We start from the raw sequence: 27,334 nt of genomic DNA, 5'->3' as shown, positions 1-27,334 counted from the left end.
CCAGAGTAGACCTATTCATATTTTCAAAAATGATTGGAAACTTCCCAGTCAACCAATACTTTGATTTTTCATGTCGCAAAGAACTTCTGCTCAAATTGCAGTCAATATAGAGTAAATTTAGGTATGATTCAAATCAATTATGTGTTTTTGGGCTACTTTCAACCTTTAAAAAATCATCGAACGAAACACCAAAACTTATCGAAAATACCTCTACATAGTAGTTTATCCTATTCTACGAACTTTTGTCGAAGACGGAGTTCTGTTTGATCCTTCGACCTTGACGCTTGCTCCTGTGGGGGCGGGCGATGAGACCAGGATCAAATATGTCACGCGTCGGTCGAGTAAAGTGAAAAAGTGCCGCGTTCGATTAGTTCTTTTTGATCCTTCGACCTTGACGCTTGCTCCTGGGCAGTGCGTCAAGAAAGCCAGAGCAGTCGTCAGTTTTGTTTCCCTCTCGGGTCACGCGCCTATTTTTTCTGAGTGCGTTTATATAACCGAGCAAACGAGTGAAACTAAAAGTAGATTGTGGTTGCTCAGTCATGGATGGCCGGTCAATTGGTGAGCTCGTTTCATGCTACTATTTCTTATCTATAAAATATGTATGACTGCACATTTGATCGTTACAACGGTGGGACGTAAATATGATTTTTAACAAACAAAATGAATCCTGTGACCAAACAATCCTCCCCATTAACAAACATCCCTCCCAGTTACATTTGTGGAGATGCAGAGGCAAACACGGTCTTCAAATAGCGAAGGTTACACACTAACATTCCTCCCCCCAATCCCACCTGACTGCAAGGACGTAGCCGGCGCCGTTATTGACCCTGTATAAATAGAGGCACTGAATTATACACACTGACGAAGATCATGGCCAATCCAAGCCGAACTTCGAGTTGATTCTTTGTGCATTTTCACTGACTTCGGTCAATCACGGAATAGCAACCATTGATATGCGTAGTCAGTCTAAGCTAAGCTAGCTAAGCTAAACTACGCTAAGATAAATTTCTTTAAAGCGGTTAAGTGAACATGTCTAAGAAAAAAAAAATAATCACACACAAAACATATTTTAAAAACTATGAATATCACGGTTTAAAGTGAAATAAATTTTGAGTGTAGTCTAACATTTTATTTCTGTTTAAACATGTTCACTTGCCTTCTACAATCAATTCAATGCCAGAAAAAGGATATTGCTCTAGATTTTTATTTAAGGTTAAGGCACAACATTGCACAGTGGTCCAGGAATCAGTTTTACGCGGAAAGATGCATTTTGAGCTTTAGAATGAAACATTAGACAAAAATGGTCTTCTACAAAGTTGTTTGTATTAGTAAAGCCCTTTGTTTGATGTTATTGAAAATTAGGGTGGACCACATTTTCATAGAAATTGTGTAACTAACTTTCTTATTTGTAGAAATTATATTATACATGCTTCAGCAAAGTTATAGACCATTCAATTTCAAGCAACTTTGCCAAAAAAAGTTTTTTTGTATCTCTTGAATTGACCGATTTAGAGCGTTTTTCCTGCAGTGACATAGGGTGGTCCGAACAAAACTGGTTTTCTGGCTCTAGAGTTTTCAATTCAAATTTCTCATCAAAGTAGTCTATGAAACACTTTAAGAGCTTTGAAAAATGCGTAATTTGGTGAGTGAAGAAACTCGCTATCTCCTTTCGTTTAGGAGTTATTGTTGTTTTTCTCTCAAGAACATGCCTACTTTGATTGTGAATATCTCTGATTGGGGCAAATATAAAAAATATCTTTTGACGGCATTCAAAAGACAAAATAAAATTGTATATTATATCAAAAAATTACAGATGTGTTATTTTTGTAACTTTAATAAAATGCCTTAAAAAACAAAGGTTTTTAAGCAGAAAAACTTTAATAACTTTTGAACTAAAATAGATATCATCAATATTTTTGCATGAAAATTTGCGTTTTGTTAAGTTCTTAAAGTCGTTCATAGACCGCTTTGACGAGAAATCTGAAATAAGAAAGATAGGGCTCTAAAACTATTTTGAAGATTTTCATGGTATGTATTTCTTTATTATTTTACATTTTGAGCATGAAAATGAAATTTTAGACAAAAATGATCTTCTACAAAATTGTTTCTTAAAATGTAAGCTTTCATACTGTGTCATTTGAAACTAGGGTGGTCCACAATATCACACATATCATATAATCAACTTTTTTATTTGCAAAAATACTGGTATATGCTCTTAGGCAAAGCGGTAGAACTTAAAATTTTGATCAACTTTGCCAAAAAAAGTTTTTCTGTAGCTCAAAATTTGACCAATCTAGAGCATTTTTTCCTAATCATCGCAGGGTGGTCCAACAAAAATAAGTTTTTTAACTCTAGTTTTTTTAATATTATTTTCTCGTCAAAGTCGTCTATGAACGACTTTTAGAACTTAACAAAACGCAAATTTTCATGCAAAAAGATTGTTAATATCTATTTTAGTTCCAAAGTTATTAAAGTTTTTGTGATAAAAAATGTTTGACTTTCAAGACGTTTTATTAGAGATACAAAAATAACACATCTGTAATTTTTTGATACAATATACAATTTTATTTTGTCTTTTGAACGCCGTCAAAAGATATTTTTTATGTTTGCCCCAATCAGAGAAATTCACAATCAAAGTAGGCATGTTTTTGGAAGAAAAACAATAATAACTCCTAAACGGAACGAGATAGCGAGTTTCTTCACTCACCAAATTACGCATTTTTTGAAGCTCTAAAAGTGTTTCATGGACTACTTTGATGAGAAACTTGAATTAAAAGCTCTAGAGCCAGAAAACCAGTTTTGTTCGGACCACCCTATGTCACCGTAGGAAAAAAGCTCTAAATCGGTCAATTTAAGAGATACAAAAAAACTTTTTTTGGCAAAGTTGCTTGAAATTGAATGGTCTACAACTTTGCTGAAGCATGTATAATATAATTTCTACAAATAAGAAAGTTAGTTTAATCATTTCTATGAAAATGTGGTCCACCCTAATTTTCAATAACATCAAACAAAGGCCTCAACTAATACAAACAACTTTGTAGAAGACCGTTTTTGTCTAATGTTTCATTCTAAAGCTCAGAATGCATCTTTCCGCGTAAAACTGATTCCTGGACCATAGTGCATTGGGATTGACGTGATATCTAAGTTTAATCAATTTTTAGTGTAATTAAAAAAAATATTTTTTCCTCAAACATGTTACCTTAACTACTATAAAGATATTTATGTCGAAAAAACTTAATGTCATCACATTGAATTTTGCTTTATAGGGAAACAGACTCATGGAACAAGATTTTTTAAGTTTCTGAGGATACAAAAATTTTGAGTGTTATCACCAAATTTCTATTACTTATTTTATATATTAACTCAACTTCTACAATCAATTTGATATTGGAAAAAAACAATATTTCACCGCTTTGAATATTTCTTTACAAATATAATTATTTATATAACAGGGATCAATGTATTTCTTGGGTAAAATAAATTTTGAGTGAAACCAAAAATTTGTTTTTTTTTTTGTGTTTATAGGGTGTTCCAGAAAGTATTGGCACGACTTTACCATACTGCTGTTGCGAGACTAATACAGATAAAAATCTGATTTTCACACATTTTTTTTATTTCACTTATCAAGAGTAGATTTAGAATTCTTAACGATTTTTTCACTGCCTGTTTGTTGATGCTATTACATTTCTGGAAGTTACACATTGTGTCTGAGCGACTTTGTTGTAATATTGTACTGGGTCATAAAGTACGTACAATAAAAAACTGAAAAAAATATATTTTTCATTGCCGATAGGATGAATGATCAGACTATTACTTATTTTATTGGAAATTTTAAACCTAAGTGTATGAAATGTGAATAGAAACTAAAATTGTGATTCCAGCTGTGGTCGATTTTTGAAAGGGTCAAAACCAACTCCATGTTTGACATACATAAAAAATGTAGAAACCTAGTATTTGTGTGGCCTTTCCAAAGGTATAGATATTAGTTAATTTAAAATGAAATAATTTTATTCATATTGAAAATACTTGAAATGCTATGGTTTCGTGAAGTTATCGTGTGTGGAGAAAACCTTGCGATTTTTTTTAGAATTTTACCGTTTTGTCAAATGTTATTTAGCAAAGCTTAACCAAATTTTAAACAAATACTATTGTGGAACGTATTTGATGGATTGTACTTGAGCTTATCACATCGAAGGATTTTGATAAAAACATTAATTACAAGTTAAGTTCCAACAAAACATAAACGTACGGTCTGTGCTGGCTAGATAAGAATTTAATTTCTCAAATCAAAAATTTCAATGTAAAAAATTATTTATTCAAACAAAATTTTCACAGGTAGGATTTAAAATGCCCCAAGGAAAAATACGAAAATTTAAAAATATTTATATATATGAAAAAATATTGTAATTCACTTTGTCAAAGTCGTGTCTATATTTTCTGGGACACCTTATAGTTCATGAATTAGGGCTTTACGTAGTTTCTTCAGTAAAAATAAATTTTGTGTGTAATCAATAATATCCTTTTCTAATTCAACATGTTCTTTTAATTTCTATAAGTAAATCTATTTCTTTAAAGCTAATTCAAAGCGATGGAATTTAGATTTACAGGCAAACAAGCTCATGAAACCGAGTTTTTCGTCTATTTCTTCTCAAACATGTTTACTTAATTTGTCAGGGTTAATTCAATCCGAAAATAACTACTTGTCATTGATTTGAATTTTGATTCACACAAACAAACTCATGAAATAGGATTTTTGCAGTTCATTAGGTAAATTTTGAGTGTTATCAGAAGTTTCTTTTTTATCCATGTATCTTCATCTGACTTCTGCAATCAATTGTATATAAAAAATAATTTCATGCGACTACTTTCAATTGTGAGCTGCAGACAAACTGGCGAATTAAAATATGGTTTCTCCGTATTTTTTTATAAGATAAATTTTGAGTGCTTTCAAAAATGTATATCTCTAAACTAATTTATTAGCTTGACTTTTACAATGAATTTTATGAAGAAAAAACTACATGTCATCGCTTTCAACTTTGATTAACAGGCAAACGGGACCATGAAATAGGGTATACCCCCTGAAAACCTTATATCTTACTACAACTATTTGCAATATTATTTTTCTCTGACAAATATAACTTTAAGCATTCATTCCATGTCAAATCGGTCAGTCACCGAACTCGACCATATTCGATTTGCAGTAAATTCTACACGTGATTTTCGTGTGGTAGAATGAGTGTTTTCCATAGAAAAATCGATCATCGATCAAATTCTAACACCGAAACTGTTGATTTTAGAGAAAAATGATATCTATCTGAACCGTTTGGGTTACATGAAAAAGATATGCAATGAACAAATATTTTATGTATTTCCCATGAAAAATTACACAAATACACAATCATATATATAAAATCCCAGAGTTGTCTGTCTGTCAGTAACGCTTTGAAATGTTTCATTGAGCGCTATAACAGCAATTTAATAGCACTACAACAGTCAATTTAAATACTAGAACTTTACAATTGCTTATTTGGAGCACTACAACAGTTATTTGACAAAATATTCTAGAGTTTCATGGAACACATTTCTTCTTCATTCGTAGAATGTTCTAGAATTTTTCATAGTTGTTGTTTTCATTTTTGGGAACCGTAAAACGGGGTAACTTTGATAGTTTTTTCGAAGAAAACTTGAATATTTATGAAAGCTGTTTCAAAGAATAATAATTTATATTTTTAAAACAAGTACTGGCATCCTAGCTATCGATTGCAGTCGATAGATTTCCAAAAGATTTATTATGAATGGATATATAATTTTTCATATAAGCGAAAGTTGGTTTTCCGTTTTGGGGTAACTTTGATAATGGAGTATGAATCGAACAAAATTGAATGAATAACGAACATTTGTAGGGCATTGCATACCTCTAGGCTTTTAACGTTATATGGAAATTTCTGACTTAGATTACAAAAATGATCCCAGTTTGTGAAAATGCTATTCGCTAAGAAATTTGAGACCGTATTCAAGTTCTATGATAACTAGGCTGTCAAAGATAACTGGCCAACTATTCAAAACTACATCAAATAGTGATCGTAGAACAGATTGTTTGTAAGCGTTTCAAAAATGCTAAAATTGTGTCAATTTTTAATATTCGTATAAAAAGCCTCAAATGCACTTGATTCCAATGAAAATAGCTTTGACATGAAGTGTCATACTAATACTCTTTACTTTTACATTCGTTTTGCTTAACTGATTAACAGAAACTTCGTTATTTCGTTTAATATGTTGTGGGTCTCGCACTATCAAAGTTACCCGCATTATCAAAGTTACCCCGTTTTACGGAACTTCTCTTTTAAAAAAAAGTTGAACAAAATCGAGCTCTTCTGGATATCTATGTGTAATTTTCACTTATGCTGCAAAATCAATTTTGTGTTATTATAATCAATGTATGCTTATTTTTCAAAAATTTTATGTTGCATTGAAAAGCTTCATATTTCAAAGCGAAAGAAAACAACATAAATGCAGTTTTCCAGAATGTGGTGATATTACACACATGATGTATTGGTTGGAACGCTCGATTTTGCTTGAATCGTTCTCAATTTTGTGTGCCAATCAATTCGTAAATTAACCACCCTTAAGCAAATTGTAGTTCGGTCGAACTTGGAATGGTTTGGGGTTAATTATGTGATTCAGAAGGGGTTTCAACATTTCTAACTTTTAAACACGAGTTTGACATGTGGAAAAGCAATATACACATGAATCAGATTATTATTCGTCAAATCGAGTTTTTATTCTATTTACAGTGAAACTAACAACAAAATTTCATGGTGATGGTCCCCCATAACAGCTTTCCAAAGCATTCCTGTTCTGTGAGTCGATGTTTTCAAGCGTCATTACAACTGTGATTTTGAAAGACATCAATATATTATGGAACTCTGCAACAGCTATTCAGTAGAATATGCGAAAATGTTGTCCTCTCTAATTCATAAAATGTTCTGGAATTTTCGAAATATTTCACAGCTGAAGAAACACTACAACAGCATTAGAGCTATAATTATTTAAAATTAGAACATTACAACAGCATTAATGTCTCGTGCTCAATAGATTGTGGTCAGAGTATAAATTTAGGCGATTTTGCGGTCATTAGTATCATGCATGTCAATGTCGGGTCATGTTAATAAAATTATAACCATTATCCTCTACTTCAAACATTACAGCTCCACTGGGATGGAGTGTGTTTCTCAGCTTATTATTTAAAGAGCATTTTTACAGTTATGAACAGAGAAATTCATTAGTTCGTATTGTCATTTTGCAGTTAAACATAAACATTATCAATCTTTGAGAGATTATGCATAGCTTTCCGCTTTCAAATTTTGTTCGAGCGTGGCTAGCCACGCTGGGTTAGCTAGTTTCTAATATTTTTAAACTTGCACCATAGAATCTTGAAAGTGAACAGATGTTTGGGACAAAGTTTCATGATGGAAAAAATTTTAATAAAAAGGTTTTCTAAGGTTTTTTTTTATTATTAAAATAAATACGTTCTGATGATACAATTAGAATCTTGAAATGAGTCTTAACCATGATGATTATCTGGATAACTTCTATAGACGTAACCATTTTTATATTATATCAAGTTTAATAAAAAAATATTATTTAAATATTAAAATATGCCATTTTTATTAGTTATTTGCGATTCTCCATAAAAATAAATACGTTTTCGAGAGTGAAGACTACACCTGTGCATATTTGAAAACATCTATGTAAATCTCCCAGTCAAGCAGTATTCTGAATTCTCATGCTAAGAACAACGTCTGGTCAAATTTTCAGCTCATTTGATAAAGATTACGGTATGCTTCAAGTTAAAAATGTGTTTTTGGGCTTATTTCAAGGTTTGAAAAATCATAACTGACATGTGGGAAATCGAAACCACTTGCTATTACCACTATTTGAAAGTTAATTTTATTTTGTTAAAGTGTGTCGAAGACGCTAATAAGATTAAATTGAGTTTTAACATTGTTTGATCCAGATTTTTTCGCCACAGTACCCAAAAATCCCAGTTTTCCCAATATATATGGTATAGAAAACACACATTAACATGATTTCTTCAAGCCCTAGTCAACGGGAATCAAACATAATTAATCTATGAGTTCATTGATCATCTACTGCTTACATGTTGCTTGAGGCAATAAATTACAAAAAATGCCCAAAGATCGAACATAGCATCGCAACCTGATGAAAGTTAAATCGTGCGTGACACATGTACCGACGAATGAATGAATTGAACAAGTTAGCATTGCTTTTTCTTTCCAATTGATGATTGTTTTGATCGCATTACACTGACCATTTAGAACGATTTGAAAACAATCATCATCATCGACTGAGAAGAGGCAGTGCTAAAGTGTTCATTTTTTATGATCTTTGAAGCTCACGGTGGTGATTTTGGCTCACTCACAGCGGATTTACAAATGTGCTTCATCATTACCTATTTTTTATAATTTATTTTCGTAAGATAAATGATAACTTTGAACGGGATTGACTTTTAGATGTACATAGTCATCATGTCTGGAGAATAAAAATCTGAAATTTTCATACAATTATGCTTTCCAGAGAAAACACTCCCCGAAAATAGAGATTTTCAAAAACCTCGAGACACAAACCTCAACCAAACTTTGTTAAAACTTGCTTCAATCATAAAACCGTGTTCGACAAAAGTTCGTAGAACTGGATAAACTACTGTGTAGAGGTATTTCCGATTAGTTTGGGTGTTCCTTTCGATAGTTATGATTTTTTAAAGTTTGAAAATAGCCGAAAAACACATAATTGAATTGAAGCACACCTAAATTCACTCCAAATTGACGGAAATTTTGACCAGAAGTTCATTTCTACATGTAAAATTAAAGTATTGGTTGACTGGGGAGTTTTCAGACATTTTTCAAAATATGAATAGGTCTAGTGAAGACCATATTTCATTCCATTCACTTATTTTTCTGGATGAAGAATCGTGAATAACTAATAAAAATGGCATATTTTATTATTTAATTTATAATTTTCTGCATTGAACTTTAGATAATTCGAAAATAACTTCTTCTAAAGAAGTGATTAATATAATCATTATGGATCAAAAAAAAAAAAAAAGAAAAACAAGATTCTTATTATATCATCAGAATGTATTTATTTTTATTTTGACAAAAAATCAATATTTTGAAAATGGACCAAATTTGTTCTTAGATAAACGTTTTTATAAAAGTTTCTCCATCATGAAACTTTGTCCCGTACATCTGTTTATTACCAAGATTCTATGATGGTAATTTAAAAAAATATTCAAAATGGGGATTTTGGGTAATATAAAGTTTATGTTTTATTTTTGAACTTTTAATGAAAATAATCAAAATATTTTTTTTCTTATGGTCCAAACAGTTCACTACAATTTCTCCATAGAACATTTTTCCCTAAAATCAAAAGTTTCGGTGTTACAACTTTTCAAATAAGTTGCATGCAAAAAATTATAGGCCATTTTCAAAAGTTATTCTCGAGTCAAAATGATCCATTTTTTCTGCGGAAAACACTTATTCTACCATACCAAAAACATTTGCAAAATTTATTCCGAATCGAAGATTATCGAGCACGATATTATTTGTTTCGGCTCATTCTGGATGGATCTAGTCAGCTACATTCGATCACTTGTCCAAATCGATATAAAAAATAAGAAAAACAATTAATTTATCTTATATTTTAAACTCCCATACAATCAATTTGGCCAGAGTACCGTAATTCCGGTTGAAATTGATCATTTTTTACGGTTTCTCTAGTCTGTTTTCTATAATGTTGACAATGCCTAAAAACTAAATGCAGAAAAACAAGTACGAAGGTGAGCCTCATCGACTCATGTACCGAAATTTTGCGTTAGTGTTAACAATTATCTCTGAAATAAAAAAAAAAACAGAGGATCTCATTTCGGGGAGAAATTGATCACTTGTCAATGTCATTATTCTTAGTTTTTAAACCAATTCTATCTACATGCTAAATTTGAGCTCCCTAAATCCGAATATGCTTGTCAAATTATTAACAATGCAATATCCATATAAATAATGAATAGTTAAGACTTCACAACACAATTCGACAATAGTTTCGACAAACAACGTTCATTTACTGCAGGTTACATTGATATTTGTGCTCCATTAGCTACTCAATAGTATAGAAGTCTATTAAAATCGTGTGATACGATGATCAATTTCACCCTTCTGATCAATTACACCCGATTTTGCGGTACTCCTAATCTGGCCACTCCTATGAGAATTCAATGTGGTTAGCTAGTTTAGGAATAGAAACTTTACCTCTGGGCAAAACTGGTTCTGGTAGCCTATATTGACCAACGAAATTTTCAAAGCGAAAAATCAGTTTCTAGCTCATTCATAATATAACAGCCATTCCATAAAAAAAACCGATCTAGTGGGTCACCGAATTCCGTGCAAATTTGCTATTTTATTCCTTATCCGAAATGAGGATACACGTGTTTATGGATTTTTGATTAGGGTGACCATTTCCGAAATAGGGTGACCAATAAAACCCCGATTTTGCTATATATTTATTAAAAAAAAATCATAACTTTTGAACCGTTCAACCGATTTTCAATCTTTTTGAACGAAATGAAAGCTAAAGATTTTTACTTTTCAGAAAAAAATATAAAATTTCACAAACATTGTTTTTTTTCACATAAAAAAAATCATTAATTTCCGTTTTTTCGTGTTTTGAAGGCCTCGGGACCAAAGGGGCTATTGCTGTTCTCATTTTTTCCTGAAAGTTTAGAAAATTTTACGTTTACTTTCAAATTTTCAGCGATGTATGTTTTTAGTTTAAGAGATATATTTTTTTGAAAATAAAAAAATCAGTCATGTTTTATCGGCACACACAGTAGGTCTCAGCGCATTAGATTTTTTATTAAAAAAAAAATCAACTTTGGAACAGCTCAACCGATTTCCAATCTTTTTTTTTTAGAATAAAAGCTAAAAATTTCAACTTTTCAGAAAAAAATAAAAAAATTTGGAAAAAAAATTTACATGAAATTAAATGAAATTTTCTAAAAAAAAAAAACTAGAAATTTTTATATATTTTCAAGTAAAATTTTTTTTTTCAGATTTTTTCGGTTTTTTAAATTTTGTCTCAAAAGTTGAAATCTTAAGCTTTCATTCCATAAAAAAGATTGAAAATCAGCTTGACCGTTCAAAAGTTATGATTATTTTAATAATAAAGAATCTAATGCGCTGAGACCTACAGTGTGTGCCGATGAAAAATGACTGAATTTTAATTAAAAAAAATATATCTCTAAAACTAAAAAACATACATCGCTTAAAATTTGACAGTAAACGTAAAATTTTCTGATCTTTTAAGAAAAAATGAGAACAGCAATAGCCTCTTTGGTCCCAACACGAAAAAAACGTAAATTAATGATAAATTTTCATGTTATTTTTTTTTGTAAAATTTTATATTTTTACTGAAAAGTTAAAATCTTTAGCTTTAATTTCGTCCAAAAAGATTGAAAATCGGTCGAACGGTTCAAAAGTTAAGATTTTTTTTTTAATATAAATTAAGCAAAATCGCGATTTTGCTGGTCACTCTATATCGGAAATGGTCACCCTAATCAAAAAATCCAAAAACACGTGTATCCTCATTTCGGATAAGAAACAAAATAGCAAATTTTCACGGAATTCGGTGACCCACTAGATCGGTTTTTCATGGAATGGTTGATAAATTGAAAGCTGGCATTTGACGTATTTGCAGTATATATTGGGTTTCACATAAATTGGTCATAGACTATTTTTCTCAAGCTGGCCTAAGCCAGTGCTTCTTCCCTAGTTGAATTATATTTGTTTTGTATCTCGTTACCCTCTTGCTCGATGGTCCCTTCAACATCTGGCTAGGGAGAGTTGACTGTACCTGCAAATGTGATTTAAAACCATTCTTAGGTTTGGGGGATTCGAGATTCATTGCATAAGGATGTTTCGTATACTTTTCTAGGTGGACGTTTCGCATAATGAATGTTTTGCATAATGAAAAATAGTATTGATGCTAACGAAAAAAAGTATGGATGATTTGTTGCTTCAAAATGAGTGATTCATTTGCCCGCAACACTTCACATAAAACGGACGAATTTTTGAAAATTTACCAAAATTTTCGAGAAAGATTGTTAAAAACATGTTTTGCCACAAACAACAATTTGATATTTTAAGAATTATGCAATCATAACCATATCAAAGGTTTATAACTACGCTTTCAAATAAATCGGTCATGATTTCGTTGAGATACAGCTGTTTAATGTTTTTCAGGTGAACCATAGTTGATGAATTTAGAGCAGTCCAATTTTGCTGACTTTCCCACACTGCTGCCAAAAATCGAAAAAAGAACAGATCAATCTCAAATTTTGAGACATTGTCGTTCACCAGTAAAGAAATCTATAAAAAATATTGACAAGTGATCTTGAGAACATGAATTTTTGAGGTTTTGTCCGGCCACTGTGGGGCGGTTCAAAATTTACAAAAAGTTTGAAAATCTAATCTCCCATCTCTTCCTTGCCATCCATACTTTAAACATAGTGTTCTGTGAAATGTTCAGCTCTCTAGGTGGAGAAATTTTGAAAAATGTTTCAAATACGTTAGTACTGGAATGTAAGTACAATCTTATCATAACATAGTGAAAACTCATTCTTCAGACCAGAAAAAAGAAATTTGCTGAAGAGTGCAGATAAATCCGGCAGATAGGAGAAAAGATATTCATAAGTTTATTTGGTATGAAGAATGAGTTATCATTATGGAATGAGAAGTTTGAAGTTCCATTACAGTACTAATGTGTTTGGACATATTTCAAAATTTCTCCATAGTAATTCCCATATAAACCTACATTGCACAGTGGTCCAGGAATCAGTTTTACGCGGAAAGATGAATTTTGAGCTTTAGAATGAAACATTAGACAAAAACGGTCTTCTACAAAGTTGTTTGTATTAGTAAGGTCCTTTGTTTGGTGTTATTGAAAATTAGGGTGGACCACATTTGCATAGAAATTGTGTAACTAACTTTCTTATTTGTAGAAATTATACTATACATGCTTCAGCAAAGTTGTAGACCATTTAATTTTAAGCAACTTTGCCAAAAAAATTTTTTTTATATCTCTTAAATTGACCGATTTAGAGCTTTTTTCCTGCAGTGAGATAGGGTGGTCCGAACAAAACTGGTTTTCTGGCTCTAGAGTTTTCAATTCAAATTTCTCATAAAAGTAGTCTATGAAACACTTTTAGAACTTTGAAAAATGCGTAGTTTGGTGAATGAAGAAACTCGTTATCTCTTTCCGTTTGGGAGTTATTGTTGTTTTTCTCTCAAAAAGATGCCTACCCAAGTAACCAGTAAGCACGATAATGCGGCACGGTAACAGCATTATATGCGCATATAGGGTAATCATTTGATGCTTTTCAGTTTTATATACGCATATAATGCTATTATAATGCCAGAAAAGGCGAAATAGCGTGCCATTATAATGCGAAGATATAACCGTGCTTCTCGGCATCACTAGTGCTGATATAAGACCACGTGAGAAACGTCAGTTGTTTTCGCCAGGTTTTTCGGGCGAATATTTTGTGCTTTCGCGTACGCAGCCAGAGAGCTTTCGCGTATGCGGCCAAGCAGCTGGTACACGAGGTAAATAAATAAATGAATGAAAATGGAAACCTCGAATAGTATGCAAAATGTAATAAAATGATTGAGATAGTACTTCTCCGTATCAGACTTATTCATTTTGGTGGTTTTAATCCTTTTGAGGACTTGAAATTGCCACATATTGATCCTTGTTTTATGATGATGAAATTCCTCATTTTGCGTCTCGAACCTGCGACACCTGTATTGTTGAGTTGTTGAAGTTCTGCTCCTTTGCTCCTTCGCCCACATAAGATGAATAGTATTGGAAAGAAAAGTGACCAATTTAAACCACCACTTTTCCCCGTCATAAAAGCTGCAATTATAGTAGTGAGAAGACTTATGTTTGACTCCCTCTCACCACTATATGTAAACACAAAGCACGTGGTATATCTGTCAAAACACTGGATGGCATTTAAACAGGCCCTGTATGCGAATATAGAGCCAATATAGTGCTTATTTAATGCCCGTATGCATCAGGCTTAGAAGCATTAATGATGCTGTAATAGGGTTTCTATGCAGCGGAAGTGCTGTTATAGGGTGTGTAAGCATTTGTGGTGCTATTATAATGCATGTACGCATTTATGATGCTGATTAAGGGCTTATAGATAAAGATAGGTCTTTAAAACTATTTTGAAGATTTTCATAGTATGTATTTCTTCATTATTTTGCATTTTGAGCATGAAAATAAAATTTTAGACAAAAATGATCTTCTACAAAATTGTTTATAAAAATGTAGGCTTTCATACTGAGTCATTCAAAACTAGGGTGGTCCACAATTTCACACAAATCATATAATCAACTTTTTTATTTGCAAAAATACTGGTAAATACCCTTAGGCAAAGCGGTAGAACTTGGAGTTTTGACCAACTTTGCCAAAAAAAGTTTTTCTGTAGCTCAAAATTTGACCAATCTAGAGCATTTTTTCCTAATCATCAAAGGGAGGTCCAACAAAAATCAGTTTTTCAATTCTAGTGTTTTTAATATTAGTTTCTCGTCAAAGTCGTCTATGAACGACTTTTAGAAATTAACAAAACGCAAATTTTCATGCAAAAATATTGCTGATATCTATTTTAGTTCAAAAGTTATTAAAGTTTTTGTGATAAAAAATATTTGATTTTCAAGGTGTTTTATTAGAGTTACAAAAATTACACATCTGTAATTTTTATATAATTTACATTTTATTTTTGTTTTTAAATGCCTTCAAAAGATATTTTTTATGTTTGCCCCAATCAGAAATATTCACAATCGAAGTAGGCATGTTTTTAAGAGAAAAAAAATAATAACTCCCAAACGGAAAGAGATAGCGAGTTTCTTCACTCACCAAACTGCGCATTTTTCAAAGCTCTAAAAGTGTTTCATAGACTACTTTGATGAGAAATTTGAATTGAAAACTCTAGAGCCAGAAAACCAGTTTTGTTCGGACCACCCTATGTCACCGTAGTAAAATAGCTCTAAATCGGTCAATTTAAGAGATATAAAAAAACTTTTTTTGGCAAAGTTGCTTGAAATTGAATGGTCTACAACTTTGCTGAAGCATGTATAGTATAATTTCTACAAAAAAGAAAGTTAGTTACACAATTTCTATGAAAATGTGGTCCACCCTAATTTTCAATAACACCAAACAAAGGACCTTACTAATACAAACAACTTTGTAGAAGACCGTTTTTGTCTAATGTTTCATTCTAAAGCTCAAAATGCATCTTTCCGCGTAAAACTGATTCCTGGACCATAGTGCACTGTCATTGGGCCACCTCTAAATGACCACCGAAAAAGGCTGAAAATCACAGAAAACTATTTTTATGGTAAGGATGGTAAGGAAGATATGGGAGATTGGATTTTCAAACATTTTTAAATTTCGAGTCGCCCTAATGTACCCAATTTCATTTACATTCTTAAAAGTCAGTCTAAAAATGTCAATTTTATTTACATTTTGCGCTGGAAATGCCCTCCTCGAACTCTGGGCCAAGTGATGCCGACGGCGGAGCATTCAATCATTTTACTTTTCCCGCATTGGCCCCCAGTTTTGTCGAACCGAACGGAGGCCACAAATTGCGATTGCTGTCACAATGCCATGCCATGAAGCTACCAATCGCCTTCTTCGCTCCCCTCATCAGCAACCGAAGAATCGAAGCCAGTTCAGTCGATCTGGAGAAGCGGGAAGGAAATTGCAAATAGTTTTGCTAGGAGGAAAAATATTTTCCTCCTTGGTTTTGCTGTCGTCGTCAGACTGCAGCAGGGAGAGTCCTTTCCATTCGAATTTTCCCATTTTTGCATTGGAAGCATATTGAATGACTTCGTTTTCCGCCCTGGTGCATTGAAATGCGATTTGCTCTCATTGTGAGGGGGCTTACGATGACGCAGATTGTTCCGCTTTGAGGTTTTCTTTCCAATAGAGAAAGGTAGAAAATTTCACAACATTCTCAATTCAATTTATGTCGATTCGAATTACTTGTTTGTGGCGGCTGTTTCTATTACTGGAGCGGGAATGTTTGGGGCTTGAAGGCACTGAAGGTATGATTAGCATCTATCGAAATGCTTGTACAGATTCTACGGGAATAGTTTTGAAAATTTAAGGAATCCCTCGAGGGATTTCGTTCAGAATCCTTAGAGGGATTTCTTTCAGAATCCCTGGAGAGATTCCGTTCAGAATCCTTGGAGAACCCCTGGAGGGTTTCCGATCAAAATCCCTGAAGGAATTCCGATCAAAATTTTTGGAAGGATTCCGTTCAGAATCTTTGGAGGGATTTCGTTGAAAATCCCTGGAGGGTTTCCGTTCAGAATCCCTGGTTCTGAATCACAATCTTTGAAGGGATTCCATTCAGAATCCCTGGAGTAAGTCCGTTCTGAATTCCTGGAGAGATTCCGTTCAGAATCCGAGGAGAGATTCCATTCAGAATCCCTTGAGGGATTCCGTTCCGAGCCCCTGGAGGGATTTCGTTTTCAATACTCATTTCTAAAGAACCAAAGATGTAGCATCTAAGCATAAATTTTACCAGTATTTGAACAAATTTCTGAATATCAGTTAGTCATTTTTAATAGAAATTGGTACAGGAAGCATCACAAAAGTTGTTTTATAACCTTTCGCTTCGTCTTTTGTGACGTGAATCTCATTCTCATCAACTGTCAAACCTTAATTCAGATTTCAGACAATAATTTGCTCAGAAAAATTCATTTCTCATCGAAAATGGGAAGCCATCATACGAGACAAAATAGCTGATTAAAATACAACATCAACCGGCAAAAACCCCATAGAAACCCATTTTCGGTGCCAAGATGCCAATCTCCGGCTGCCAATAATCGTTAAACCGAAAGAGCCAGCAGGTGGCAGCAGCCTGTAGAATGCTCAAATAGGCCATCCTCCACCCAGACATAAGTCTTGGGAGAGCAGAAAAGAATCAAGCCAGCAAATCATTGCACGTGCTCGGTTTAGTGCCTCGTTTTATGCAAAACTGACACCCGCTTCTCTTTCCTGCTCTGTCTGGGTCCACAGTTTCGGTTGAGACCAGAAATGAAAGAATAATGCCATGCTTTCGCAAGGCCCCCCAAAATGTGATCATTGAAATAAATTATCGTCTCTAGGGAGCAAAGACCAAGTACGTGCGCTCCGGGGTGGCAATTATTCATGCAAATGTTTTCCCGAGAACCGACTGACACAAATTTAAATCCATTATCTGGAACAAATCTGGAAACCAAGCTGATTTGTATCAGTTCGGTAAAACAGAACTTGTGACACTGTCTGATGCGATTTAAACACGAAGTCATGTAAATTTATGTTTGAAACCATGCAAATTTATGTTATATGCCACGTAAACGCATAGACTCTTGCTGGATTACTGAAAATGAGCAATCAATTCGATGCTATAGACAAATTTTCCGAACATCAAATCGAAGCAGCCTCTAGGGCTCTTTGGTTCAAGTATGGAAACAAAGGGTGCTGACAATCGTGGTCAGTTCTTCCGAATTTGGAGGATTTAGGCAGGAGATCTTGAACTCCATTAGGGAAATCAAGGTTTCCTTCCAAATTGCAAAGAAGAGACGGTCGCGTTTTGCCGGAAACTCTTAAAGATCACGAACTTTTTCTTAAACATCTTGAACAGAAGCACATTTTTCTACTTTTGACGACAAACCTGAACGTTTGTTCAAGGTCGTCTTGAAATATCACTCAAGTGACTATAAGTAACCTGAACCTCAATCATTATTCATAGGCGTATAAAACATCAACTTTTTTCGCAATTTGAAACAATATTTTTGAAATTTTGTGTGTTTCTGCTGAAACACACTTTCACACCTGCCTAGTTGCATTTCAAAAGTTCATTTGCTTCAAACTGGCTTGCGGAAATCGACTCACAATAAGTTAAAATTTGTTGTCATTGATGCCAAACATTACCGGAATTTTATTACACGAGTGCTTTTCAGGATATTTCTTTATTCAATATTCAAATATTGGTTTCTAGTCACCTTTGTAGTCAACTGGTTCTGATCATGTTTCTTCTACATTCCATGGGTCATGGGTCATGGGTTATTTCATGATGTGACGATCAATCCTGGTTTTGAATCACATCTCGATATAGTTTTATCAAATAACGAACACCTAGTTAAAAGAAATAAATGTAATATTTGAAATGATAATTATAAAGGAACCTAAAAATCAGACTTCTAATGACCTTTAAATCCTTTTTTTTCAGGTTTATTGATTAAGAGTCCAGTCTGTGGCGGTTGGTGTCGAGTGCCTAGTCGTCATTGAGTCGTTTTTTTGGTGTAAATTACGGTCCGGTGTTATCCACAAGCCATTAATTCGCAGTGTCGTCGCCGTCGCTCTCGTTTTTATGTCATCACTGACCAGCGCACGTACTCGACGAGAGGAAGTACAGTGACTCAATGGTATATTCGTACAGACACGGTAGAAGACTATCAAATGATATATCGAATTCGAAATACTTCATCAAGAATGATGCTCATAGGTGTCATCTATTAACCTCAAATTGTAAACTATTTTCTTATACATTTGTTTAGGAATAATGGAAAGTATTGAATTTGTGTTTAAAATTTACTCAATCCACCAATCAAATTTCAAACAAACATGACCCTGAATTAAATTTTCATGCTTTCCATATTTTCATATCAAGTTTCTAATAGAGCAATTTTTGCTGGAACCAGGCCACCATCGCACAGTATTTCGATGGGCCGAAATCTTGATTCTTGTCTTAAAAACTCTTATTGCCAAAAATAATAAATAAGAAACTTTAAAAGGGATATACATAATGAACGTAATAAAAACATGCATACCTTCTCCGGCGCGTGATCGAAACTTGCCTAAATAGACTCTGATACAAATCCCGTAAACTGGAAGGGATACTCGTGGATAATCATGGCACTATCGAAATTGAAGACTACTTATTATATATTTTCAATCCCAATGGGTTTCATCTGCCACCAATTGCCACCCGCAAAAAGAAACGACCCCGAAAAGTGACTGATATTTGCACTCAAATTATTATAATTCCTTTCCCTTACATTTTAGAAGCTTAGTGTCTTCGAGAAAATGATTCATTTTGACTGTTTACACAATTTTGTAGAACAAAATTGCTACCGAAAACCTCACATTTTCAAAATTTTAAAGAAAAACTGTTTTTTGGGGGTCGTTCATAAAATACCTCCATATTTTGGAAATGTGACTAAATACAGACTAGGTGTTTTTGGCAAAGTTGTTTGTATTTAAATTATCTACAACTTTGCCGAAGACACCATATTTAAAGATCGTCATTTCATATTTTTTTAATTTTACAGCGCCGCCTACGGCAAAGTTGCGAACTAACATTTACCGCCAATATATGCGCCATATTTTTAAAAAAAATTCGTCCGAAGACACCATTCCAGAAAAATCACGTTTAAGAGTGCTACTGAATTAAGTTCACGATTTCGACCTATCGAAATACTGTGCATCGGTACACATCGTTAGAATTCCAATTTTATGTCACTGATCGCTTGAATATGTTAAATCTAGAAATTGGAGGACCCCTCGTACGCCAGCTAGGAAAAAATTGGCGAAAAAGCTCATTTTTTGATTAATCTCAGGTATTTCTTCACGTGATATGTCTCATATTTACCTTGGAACGCATAGCAAACTTAGTGGCATCGTATTGAGGAAGAATATAGCTTTCATTTGAAGCTAAAAAATTGGCGACCATTTTAAATTTGGTCGCCATCTTGAATTTCGATGGAAAAATCGTTTTTTCATCATTAGCGCACTGCTCATTTTGAATTTTGAAATAACCATCAGAAAGCTGGGTAAAAACCGAGTGAGATGAGATAGGCTACAAAAACGAGGTGAGCAATGCTATTTACCCTAAACGAATTTCTAAATCATGTTCAACGATTTTGACGTACATGGCGAGAGCAATCAACGTAAACATCATTTTTGTACAACAGGAGGGATTTCAGTACTTCGAGTCGAGTGAAGAATAGTAAAGAGTATTAATTTAAACAAACAAAAATCTGGCAGCCATCTTGGATTTTGACGCCATCTTGGTTTAACGTAGATGAATGAGTTTTTCACATTTTTTAGCATTTAGCCTACCACTAAAAACGAGATGCGCGCACTCTTCTTCTTCTTGTTCTTCTTTCCCTGACGTTACATCCCTACTGGAACCGAGCCAGCTTTTTAACAAAATTAGTTATCTAAACAGGTTATTACATAGGGATTTTATTTTTCATTATTCGGTCTACAACCGTTGTTTGAAATAAACAATAAATTGAACAGTTGAGATCTGTATCGGTTCGAGATGAAGCACTACGACCATAATGATAATAAACCTTCGAGCTGTTTAGTAGAATACCTATAAGTAGATGAAAAAACCGAATTTAATACTATACCATTTAATTCCACTAGAGTTTTTATCCTTTGACAGATACGCGTATTTCGACCTCAACTGTAAGGCCGTCTTCAGTGTCGTGTACTAGACTAAGCTTCGACGAAGTCGAGTCTTCTGTCAAAGGATACAAACTCTAGTGGAATTAAACGGTATAGTACTAAATTCGGTTTTTTCATCCACTCACTACGACCAGTTTTCTTTGATTTTTTGGGGTGTACCCGTATCCTTTGTTTAGTGCATGTCGTTCTACTCCATGACTATTGAGAAATAATGAAGTAGTCGTTGTCATTTATACCTGTTTATACTTTTAAGAGAAAACACTGTGTCACCATTAAACTATCAAAAGCGCGCACCTCATTCATGTTCGGCCACTAAGCTGGTTGTATTATACTATTTTTTTGAGTTTGAGATGTTTTGAGCAGTTTCAAGCAGTTTCTGTCCATTTCAAGCCATTTTTAGCCTTTTCAAGCAGTTTCAAGACGTTTTAGTCTTTAATAGATTTTCTCTCTTCTACTAAAAAAATCTGTTTTGGTTGACTATTGTTTCATGAATACTCATTCGATTCTAGATATTTTCATCTGATTTTGAAGCTTATTTAGTTGTTTTCATACTGTGTATACAACGAATTAAATTAAAAATTGCTTGACTAAGTTATAAAATAAACTACCCAATTGATTAACTTCGAAAACATGTAAAGATTAGTAACCGGTTAGGTTTTCATGAAGTTATGGTTAAACAAAAATGATATTTTTTAGTAAAAAGAGGAAAATTGGGAAAAAACTACTTTTAACTAAGACTAGTTTTATTTTAGACAAATTTGATTTGCTGAAAACTTCACGTAAACTTGGTTTTAAAGAGAATGATGCTACGAGCTTCAAAATTGGTTGGAAAATAACAAAATTTTGAAGATTTCAATGAAGATCATGTTTCATAACTTGAAAATTCCCCCTAAAGTCGCTTGTGCCACCTCTAAATCTTAATATTTTCGGCTCAAAATTTTAGGTTTCCCTTCTTATGTGATTTAAATGCAGGGGAGCACACTAGTTTTTGGTTTTGATACATTTCGAAAAATAAGTCGCATCCTTACTAAGCCGTTTAACCGTTTTAAGCTATTTTAAGCCGTTTTCAACCGTTTAAGTCCATTATAAGACTTCTTTAAATCCGTTCTAAGTTGTTTCAAGCTATTTATAACCATTTCATGCCGTTTTAACTCTTTTTTCAATCCGTGTTAAATAATCTCAAGCAGTTTTAAGCTGTTTTAAGGTGTTAAGACGTCTCATGCCGTTTTAGGCGTTTCAAGCAATTTCAAGCGATTGTAGCCCGTTTTTAGAAGTTTCAAGACGGTTTTAGTCTCTTTCAGCCATTTAAAGCCGTTTTAAGCAGTTTTGAGCAATTTCAAGACGTTTTGAGCCGTTTTCTGTGATTTTAAACAGTTTCAAACCGTGTTTAGCTAATATAAGATTTAAAAGATACAAAACGGCTTAAAACATTGTGAAATGGCTTGAAATTGCTCACGCGTTTAAGCCTATTTAAGCCGTTTTTAGCTTTTGTAGTACGTTTTTAGACGTTTTGTGTGTTTTAATCCGTTTAACCCTTTGGGGCCTGATTTTTTCCAAGAACTATTATACAGTTTTTTGAACGCCTTTCAATAGTTTCGGTGCTCAAAATGCTAAACATAACAAGAAATGATGACAAATATTTTTTTGGGAGGTGCTAGGTCTTCCAAACTGCTCTTGAGTTCATAACTTGAAGTCTATGCTTGTAATAACAACCTTGTTCATCATACAAGGTGATGAACTGTAATCTACCGTATATTCTGAACCTTCTGAGTGTTCAGCAAATATTATCAGATCATTTGGAATGTTCTAGATTATCTAACTTGTCGGGATGTTCAGTACATAAGATCTACAACGCGATGAGAGTCAGGATTTAGTGGTAATAAATTAATAACCACGAAACGAAGCACTTCCGAAACATGGTGTATTCGACAAAGTTTCCAGTCATAATTAGCGACATCTATTGGGAAGCATCCATAAATTATGTCACGTAAAAATATACTATTTTCAACCCCCCTGCTTTTCACCTTTTGTTTGAGAACAATTTGTGAAAACGTCAGTGGAGTCCAAATGCGTAAACGAGTAGAAACACGTTTTGAATATATGTGTTTGTCGACGAATCTTCTTCTTTTTTCTTCTTTTTTCTTGGCATATCGTTCCCACTGGGATGAAGCTGGCTTCTAAGCTTTGTGTTAGTTTAGCACTTCCACATTTATTAGGGGAAAAGCACTAATTTTCGACCTACAAGAATTCTGTGCCAATTTTCGGATTTGCATACAAAGTAGGCTAAAATCGTATGAATGGGTTGAAAATTAGCACAAGGTCGAAAATTGGTGCTTTTCCCCTACCTGAGATCTTTCTCAGCTAATGACCTTTTTGCATGGATATATCGTGTGGTAGGCATGCGCCAATACTCTGTGCCCAAGGAAGTCAAGGCTCTTTCCTTTACGAAAAGATCCGTTAATCGTCATACAAATCTCGAGCTCTACTTCTTTTTTGCAATCGTGCAACACGACTATCCGTGTAGAGACGTCACTACTGTACTGTCACAGACAAACAGACGTAACACTCTTGAGAAGCTCATGGTACATGCGTTTAACGATGAATTTGAATTTCATTTGACCGACGCGATCGTTCCACCAGAGGCGTTAGTGTTCGACCGCTTTGACTTTTGATAGTGTACACGTTGCTGAATGATGCGAACAAAACTTACAGGCAATTCGTGTAGTAGTGTGCGTGTTAGGCAAACGTCAACTAAAACTCCATCATGGCAGACAGTGCTTCGCGCGGTTCTTGCAACAGATGGCAGTCCATACGGAAATGCCCGCACCTTGGCCTTAACCCCGGCCATGAGATTCTGCACAACCTGTGAATCAACCGTTTTTTGCATGTGAACCCATACTTTCTTCAGTTCCTCAACTTCCTTCACTACCTTAGGTCGTTTACACACTTAATTTCCGAAATCGACTTCGGTAGAACGGATTGCCGAGAATCCAACAGCCGAATCTCGATAAAAAATTTGCTAAATCTCGGCAAAACTTTTACCGAGATTTCGGTAAACCATTACCGATTCTCGGTAACGTTTGCCGAAATCTCGGTAAAAAATTTGGTTTGCCGAGATTCGGTAAAATTTTATCGATATTTCGGTAAAAAGTTTACCGAGAATCGGCAATTTTTTTACCGAAATCTCAGCTGTTGGATTCTCGGCAATCCGTTTGCTGAGGTCGGTAAAATAATTTAAGTGTGTAAGAAGGTGCTGCTTCATAATCGCCCAGTACTTCTCGATGGAGCGGAACTCCGGAGTGTTGGAAGGGTTGGCACGGCACGGTTTCGGCACGAAATTGACCTTATTATCCGCATACCACTTCAGCACGTCCTTGGAGTAGTGGCATGAGGCCAAATCCGGCCAGAAGATTGTTGGGACGTTGTGGGCCTTCAGAAGAGGGAGCAGCCTTCCATGTACACTTGTTCGTTCATCGTGTCCTAGGTCACGAAAGGTGCACTCCGCATCCCGCACGTGCAGATGGCTTGCCAAACCAGGAATTTCTTCGCAAATTTGGACCTCTTCTGAGTGCGGACATGCTCCGGAACGCTGAACTTATCCTTGGCCGTGAAAAACAGATTGCCGGGGATCTGTTTGAAGTCGGCCTTCACATATGTTTCGTTGTCCATGAAAGTATGGGTTTACATGCAAAAAACGGTTGATTCACAGGTTGTGCAGTACCTCATGGCCGGGGTTGAGGCCAAGGTGCGGGCATTTAAGTATGGACTGTAAATAAAATACGAGTAAAATGGTAAAATGAAGTTTAATAGTTATTTCTCAATCCCTGAAGTTTTGATGGCAATCGGATGAAAACTCTAATTTTGCGAATCAATTTTTTATGTGGCAATTTCATCGTGGACACCCTTTTCTATATGCCCAAGGCAGTCAAGAATATTTTCATTACGAAAAGATCCTAGACCGACCGGGAATCGAACCCGGAACCCTCAGCATGGTCATGATGAATACCCGCGTCTTTACAGCTTCGGCTAGGGGGGCCCTATATAACCTGGTAGATTATATAACTGAACTCTATTTAGCGAAAAAAACACTGCCACAAGGGCAGATTTGAAGTTCTGAGCTCCAAGATTCTCAGAGGTCAATAGATTCCGTTTGAGTGAAAATATTATTATTTGTAGCGTTGCCAGATCTACGGAAATTTCCGTAGATCTACGGAATTGAGCACTTTCCGTAAGATAATTCTACGGAAAATGTATATTTTCTACAGAAAGCTACGGAAATTCTCATTATTCTACGGTAATTTACGGATTTTTCTAACGGAAATCTACGGAATTGCAATGCCGGGAATCTCTCCCCCCGCTTATCACTTTTCGTCTACGGAATGATTTCCAAAGAAATCTGGCATCGCTGATTATTTCTAGCGCAAGCAACTACTGCTGTAAATTTCGAGAATTGAGCTTCGGGATAGTCTGAACGTCGTAGAATATCCCAGGACATGAAAAGGCATGTGAAGCAGCGTTTTTCTTGACATAATAGGTATGTATTACCAAGTACGAACATCAATTGTATTTACAAAAGGCATTTTAAGCTACTTTTATACTAATTATTCTATTTGTCAGACATCTGCATGTTCAGGATGTTCTAGGTTGCCAAGTAGGACATTAAGGCATACATCTAAAATTTTTCCCTGACAGGGAAGTATATTTGCAAGGACTTTTCCGAAGAGAGTAAATTTTATTCATTGGTTCTTTTTATACAGCCATTTTCCGACTGCGGTCATAAATGACCGTGCCGGCCCCAAAGGGAAAACTTTGATAATTTTAGCGAGAAAAGTTACTGGAACAAGTGTAGACCTGCAGTTCTGAACTCCAGGGTAATTTGGAGGGCCTGGAATATCCCAAACGTTCCTTGAAATAGCTCTTGAGATTCTCAGAGGTTGGTAGATTCTATTTGAATTTGTAATGTTATTGTTTTTAACCCAAACAATTACTGTTACGGTTGTAGATTTCAAAGAGTGTGCTTCAGGACAGTTTGGACGTCCTAGAACATCCCAGGACATAGCAAAGCAAGTGAAATAGTGTTTTCGTTAAAAGAGTAATTATGTATTATCTAGCCTGAACATCATTTATGTTCACAAACAGCATTTCACGCTTCGTATGTACTTATAGTTCAATTTTCCAAACTTCAGGATGTTCAGGATGTTCTAGGTTGTCAATTAGGTCATAAAGGCATATACTTCATATTTTTCTCTGATAAAAGAGTATATTTCGGACAACTTTGCCGAACACAGTATATACATTTGTTCATTGGTTCTTTTTTTACAGCCTTTTTTGTACTGCGGTCATATATGACCGCGCCGACCCCAAAGGGTTAAGGTGTTTTAAGACGTCTAATTCAGATTTAGCGGTTTTGGTCCGTTTCTAGCCGTTTTTTAGCCGCTTTAAGCCATATGAAGCTGTTTTAAGCAGTTTCAAGCCTTTTCAAGACGATTTCAGCCGTTTTAGGCATTTGTTTAATCCGTTCTGAGACGGCTCTAGCCATTTTAAGCCATTTTTAATCCGTTTCAAGAGGTTTCAAGTAGTTTCAAGTCGTTTTAAGCAGTTTCAAACAGTTTCTATCTGTTTCAAGCCATTTTAAGTCGTATTAAGCCTTTTTATCCGTTCTAAGCCGTTTAAGCCATTTCAAGCCCTTTCAAATCGTTTTAAGCCATTTAAAGCAGTTACAGGCAGTTTCAAGCCTATTCAAGCCATTTTTAATTTGTTCTCAGCCGATTCGTGCCGTTTCAAGCCGTTTTACATTGTTTTAAGACGTATAATGCCGTTTTAAGGCTTGTAAGCCGCTTGAATCCATTTTAGGCCGTTATAAGCAGTTCCAAGCCGTTTCGAGAGGATTTTAGCCGATTGAAGCGTTTTGTGTTTCAATTTGAAGCCGTTTCAAGCCGTTTTTTCCTTTTCAAGTTGTTTTAAGCCGTTTCAAGTCATTTTAAGCCGTTTCAAACCCATGCAAGCGATTTTAAGCCGTTTTAATTCGTGTTAAGCATTTTTTAGTCGTTTTAAGCCCCGTTCAGCCGTTTCAAGCCATTTAGCCGATGTAGGTGGCGCAACCCTGGTTAGGTTGCCAAGAAAGGCAAAAGTAGATCAAATTGATTTTACGGCAATAGACCCGACAATGAATAAAGGAACGAACTAACTGAACGCTGTACTTCGTTATCCAACGCTTGTCAACTGATGGGGTAGCGGCGCAGTGCTGCCAGTAACTAGACAAGCAGTTGGGAATGCTCGACGTTTCTGGAGATGTCAACAGCCTGTGGGACCCTAGCAACGAAGCTGGGACAACAACGGCGTGGGAAGTGACTGGCGCGAACGGTCAACGACGAAGACAAAACGACTGGTTCGATGTACAGTGCCAGAGAGTTAAGGGTATGCGAAATACCGAATGATTCCGTCAAATACGCTTCGAAACGAAATTCCGCGGAATTCCACGGAACTCATACAGGCGAAATTTGTATTTTACTTTTTCGTTTCGTTTCGCTAAATTGTTGAAATATTTCCACGGAAAATTGAAAACAAACGGAATAAAACGGAATTTCGCGAAATTCGTGTTTAATTTCGAACAAAAAAAGGCAAAGCGCTCGCTTCTAGTAAGGGTATGCGAAATACCGAATGATTCCGTCAAATACGCTTCGAAACGAAATTCCGCGGAATTCCACGGAACTTGCACGGGCGAAATTTG

The 27,334-nt window shown here is 34.8% G+C and overlaps 1 protein-coding gene across 5 annotated transcripts in view; it reads right to left on the bottom strand.

Moving 5' to 3' along the window:
• LOC5574988 (glutamate receptor ionotropic, kainate 2) overlaps positions 1 to 27,334 on the bottom strand; it is a 605,301-nt gene that overhangs the window by 113,114 nt on the left and 464,853 nt on the right. The gene's annotated exons all lie outside the window — the stretch shown is intronic.

Source organism: Aedes aegypti, chromosome 1 (genome assembly GCF_002204515.2).
Source record: "Aedes aegypti strain LVP_AGWG chromosome 1, AaegL5.0 Primary Assembly, whole genome shotgun sequence".
NCBI classification, from domain to species: Eukaryota; Metazoa; Arthropoda; class Insecta; order Diptera; family Culicidae; genus Aedes; species Aedes aegypti.
Note: the sequence above shows the minus strand (reverse complement) of the source record. Positions and strands in the feature narration are given on the sequence as shown.